The 5,396-nt window shown below is 39.0% G+C and overlaps 1 long non-coding RNA gene across 1 annotated transcript in view; it reads right to left on the minus strand.

Moving 5' to 3' along the window:
• LOC136854235 (uncharacterized) overlaps window positions 1-5,137 on the minus strand; it is a 1,096,131-nt gene extending 1,090,994 nt beyond the window's left edge. Inside the window, exon 1 of the long non-coding RNA XR_010857668.1 lies at window positions 4,915-5,137. This is a non-coding gene — a long non-coding RNA (uncharacterized lncRNA). The remainder of the gene's footprint in view (window positions 1-4,914) is intronic.
• Window positions 5,138-5,396: the final 259 nt, after the last annotated feature.

A 5,396-nucleotide genomic window follows, 5' to 3' on the forward strand; every position in this document is an offset into this window, starting at 1 on the left:
TTCATTGGCGGGGTGGGTAGAGCTCTCGGCTAGCACGCTGTTGGCCAGCGTTCGACTCTCCGACCGATCAATAAAGAATTAGAGGAATATATTTCTGGTGATAGAAATTCATTTCTCGTCATGATGTGGTTCGGATTGCACAATAAGCTGTAGGTCCCGTTGCTAGATAACCAGTTGGTTCTTAGCCACATAAAATAAATCTAATCCTTCGGGCCAGCCCTAGGAGAGCTGTTAATCAGCTTAGTGGTCTGGTTAAACTAAGATATACTTAACAGACCACTAATTTATGGAGAGGCTGGGTGGGGTCTACTTTAAAAGTAGGTAATTATCTAAGTTACAAATTTTATTATCAAAATCTAGATTATTTGGGATGAATCTTACCTACTGCTGAGTCCCACACTGAGAAGAGGATAGTGGGTAGTGCAGCTGGGTAAAATCCGCTCAGCCAATCGACCTAAAGGTGTCTTGCATGAAACCCAAAACATTCTTACTGATCTGGTTGGATTCCATTTGCTTCAATTCCATTTGCTTCAATTCAGCCATGGGACAGAAGAGGTGTGGGGGGGGGGGACCCTGTGCCTGGGTCCAAAAGCCCTATAAAAAGACAGTCACTAAAAATAAATGCCTTTATGAAATAAAGGTACCCTCCTTTACAATATATGTATCTCCATGCTCCCCAAAATATTAAATCCAAGGTTTAAAACAAAGGCTACCCTCTACTAGTAGCGGACTAAGGGCTTTAAGACCACTTCACACCGGATGTGATGCTAAGCAGGCTACGCTATGGTACGTAGTCGTGCTAGCTATACTCGCTATGCGTGTGTTAACACCAAAGGTTATGAATGTCTGCGAACACAGTTCCTTTGCTGCAGCGATGGGAGATGGTACGCTGTGGTCCCTTGAGATGGAGGAGGAGGAGCTATTACTGTTAAGTTTAGCAATGAATAAGGGAAAAAAGAAGTGGGTGCAAGACACAAATATGAAAAGACTACAGTTTGGTGAATATCATCATTTTGTTCTAGAGCTGGAAATGGACGAGGAGTAATTTAGACTATTTCAGACTGTCTCCAGCTCAGTTCTCTGAAGTTCTATCATTCATAGAAGACAATATTAAGAAGGACACCAACTACAGGAAATCCATCAGTACAAGGGAGCAGGAGTCGGGAACATTTGCTGTGGAACCCAAGTGCGCATGCGTGAGGTGAGCTACGTCCACAAAAATCACGTGCCTGGCAATCTTGGAAGCTATGAACGCTATGTCGCAGACATCAGTAGCATAGCTTCGCATCCGGTGTGAATGGCCTCGCTGAAAACAGTGCCAGCAATTCAAAGCCACGTGCCGCAGCATGGCTACCATAGCATGGCGCCCATAGCATCACATCCGGTGTGAAATGGACTTTACTGCATACTTAAGGTAGTGAGCGGCCAAAGCCAAATTGCACTTCTACTGCGCCGCATTAAACCTATCCTCAAGCGACAAATTTTCATAACACTAAATGAAGTTGCAACAGCTCTCACATTATGAGTGCTTACCTTCAATAAAGGTAAAAGGTATGGAGCTCATGCACTAGCCAGGCTTAACCTTTGGCAAAGATATTCTAGGTTTTCTAAAACCACAAAACCAAAGTTAACTTTGCCTCCTCCAAGCTTAACCATTGACAAAGACAGCTAAGTTTTCTAAAACCACAAAGCAAACTTTCCACTATGACTTTGTTTCTGACCAGGGATAAACCTGCTAGGCATCTTGGATGGTCTTTCCACTGCCCTGACATCTAGTAAGTTTTACCAGGTGTAGTGTTGACCATTTTAAGTTGTATTTAAGTGTAACAACACTAGTCAAACCTTTGTTTCATGTTACAAGACAGAGGGAAAAAACAAAACCTGGACATATGTTTAAGAATAAAACGGTCAACTCTTGGTTACAGAGTCCCTCCTACTGAACCTAGCAACAATGATGGTCCTGGATTAATTACATATTTAATGAACATTAGTTGTTAAATCGTAATCTCTTAATGCTGAGACTGTACTGTAATTGAGCCTGATTATTCTGACAAAATCTCCGGTGAAGCCACGTTTCCTAACAAAGAAAGCCCTTACCACTTAGGAGGCTTCCTTCAGGACTAAAATTCTTCAAGAAGCAAGTGCCTATTTATCTTCTGACAGACAAGCCTGCAAATTTCAAGTATCATCCCCACATCACTAGATAAGAATGAGGAGGAGTTAGGGAAGCTGCCTGAAAATCCTCGGCCTTGGGAGTACTGTTGAGGACACTGTTGACAGAGTTGGCTAACCTGAACCATTGAATCATTGGAAAAGATTTCTTGCTCCTAAAAATCGACACCATCTACCTATGGGTAACAAATTCCCTGTGAATACTTACAGAGGCGCTGTAGATGAGCCCAAACAAAGTGCCTTGAACAGCAATACCTCCTCTGTAAATACACCTCGAAGGAACTTGCGTGACTGAGGATGTACTGATGCGGGAAATACAGCTATCAAAATGGGAAGTAAGATTAAATTTCAAATATGTACAGTACCATGGTAACAGCAAACAGCCATGAAATACCAACAAGCGCCTATACACAAAGGTGGCAAGGACAATTCTGCCACAAGCTAAAACATTTGAAACACACCTCGTAGAAGATCAGTGTACTAGACGGTCATCCGGGAAACCATTCGATCTTGTATTTGAATGATGACTGGCCTATTGGCGCAGAGATATAAGTTAACTTTAACAGTAGGTAAGATTCATCCCAAATAAAGTTCTTTGGAAAACTCAATTTCTGCAATGAGGCAGATCAAACACACGACCTAGCTGTAGGAGTCTCATTTCAAAAGCAGCTAACTAATCTACATCATTTGGAAGAGCACTGAAGGATAAATAAAATGCTGGGCAACCAAATGTACTAAAACAAAGGTTAGGCCTAGGTAACCTTGGATTAAAAGGGTACTCCAGGTAGGCTACCTTCATTCATGAGTAGTGAAATGAGAACTGCCATAGCATACATAGATTCTCTTTACAGGCTTGGTATTATAGTACTAACTGCAATATTACACTATCGATTATAGGACGACACAATGTAGTTCTTTTGTCATATTAGTATTCAGTTATTAAGTGCTGAGGGTCTTGGTTGTTTTATGAATGATTATGAATGGGTGAACACAAATTTACATGATAGAATGTAATACACTGCCATAGTTTTTCCTATGTACCAACATATTGTACTTTTAATCCTATTGGAAAATGCAATGCAAACGAGAAACACCCCAACCCTATATTTATCTAGCTATAAGGATGAGTTTTGGGTGGGGATAACAAATTAATTAAATTCTGGGATGCACTTTACTTGACAAGGGAGGGGGGGTATTCGCCCTCTACCCAACCTGATCAAGGGCGCCGTAATTGTGAGTGAGATAGTTACGGCCTAACCCAGCCTTCACTAGCATAATTTAACCTGAGGAAATCACATCAAAAACTATAAAAAGCTTATAATATATATGTATATATTACACACTTTTATATACACACACACATATATAGTGTATATAGGCTAAATGTGTGTATGTTTAATAGGCAGTAACAGTAATGCAAAAATAATGACACTATTATCAATAAAAATAAGAAAAAATATGGTACATTATAATTCAATATGAACAACAGTGATAGCAAATCTGGTTTCTCAAGATAATCACTAAAGCATTCATATCAATGAGAACAACGACCAGAAAAAAAGTTAAACTTAACATCCCAAATAAAGTTCTAGAAAACCTCAATACCTGAAATGAGATGGATTAAACACAAGCCTCAGCCGAAGGAGACATTATTATAACAGCAGCTAACTGATCTACATTATATGGAATACGACTGAAGAAGATATAAAATCCAGGCAAACCCCAAGTACTAAAACCAAAGTTAGGCCTATCTTGCCTTGGAGCCAAAGGGTAGGTTAGGCTACCTTCATTCATAAGAAAAAAAATGAGACCTAGCTTAGCATACACAGGCTCACTTTACAAGCTCGGTAATTATAAAACGAACTGCAATATTACTCTCTTAACTGTAGGATGCCACAGTTCTGTTGCCATATCAATATTGAATTATTAAGAGCTGACAGAGCTGGATGTTTTACGAATGTTTATAAAACAGCTGAGCACAGATTAACATGTAACATACAGCCGCAATTTTTTCCTATTTGCCAACCTACTGTAATTTTAAACCTACTCATAAATGGAAAACGAATGTGAAACGAAGTTTTTCTGATAGCTTTTTAGGTAATTTTGATGCCCTCACCCTTATGCACATCTAATAATGAGTGAATTTTGGACGGGGTTAACAAAACCTCATTAATTTCTGGGATGCTCTTTCACCTAACCCCAACTAACTTGATGGAATACTGTTCCCATCTACCTAACCTAACCTAGGACGCCATAACCACCAGTGAAACCTAACCTGGCCTTCGTTAGCATCACTTAAAGAGATCTCAAGAATGATATGGAGACAAACTTAACTTATAAATTCTGAGATTTACCATTATTTCGTTAAACACAAATTTGAGGTAAATCTTCATATGAAAGAAAATTGGTAATTCTAAGCCGTAGTTTAGCGGTGAGCTAGGCTATGGCAATTAACGTTTTCCTATGTTATTTTACTTGCTCTGCAAGAAATTAAAGTAATATTTTGCCGGCCGGGTGTAACTGAACTGTCATTGACCTTTCAAGGCTACACTACCGATGGGGTAAATCTAAGCCGACATTCCGCGGCGAACCCCCACAACCCTCCATAGATAATAAGGCAAAATTGTAACCATTAAACAACCCTAAAAATACCAACATAACGTACCTAATGGACCCGAAGAATACTAACGTTGGTAATTAATTTTAGTATATTACGTAAAGGAACATTTTCACTTACCTTACCTTGAAGAGCAGAGGGCTAGGCTTGATTTCTCTCTCGTTGAGGTTTCGGTAAAACGCCTCTTCTAGCATCGATAAAACAATTGATACATTTTCCACACTAAAATGTTAATCGGTTGATATACCGCGGCTCACTTAATAAACTACAGGGTACGAATAATAATAAGACACCGTGCACAGGGAAGATTCAACAATGGCAAACACGTTACCGCGGACGTAACACATTGTTATTGTCTGAATGGGTATACACTTTTTAAATGCTTCAATTTTGTTTCTAGCAATTTTTATTGTAACCTATTGATAATTCTAAATAAATATAAATTTATAACCTTAAAATATAATATATTCTTTCAAATTATTCTCTATAAATAAGATAATCGTTTAAAAGTAATTACGTATAAGCAAAAATGATAACTAAAAGATGTACTGCTTTTCAGTTACGCTTTAAAGGCCTCGTGTTTACCGAAGGGTTTCAATTACTCCCG

Source organism: Macrobrachium rosenbergii, chromosome 28, assembly GCF_040412425.1.
Source record: "Macrobrachium rosenbergii isolate ZJJX-2024 chromosome 28, ASM4041242v1, whole genome shotgun sequence".
NCBI classification, from domain to species: domain Eukaryota; kingdom Metazoa; phylum Arthropoda; class Malacostraca; order Decapoda; family Palaemonidae; genus Macrobrachium; species Macrobrachium rosenbergii.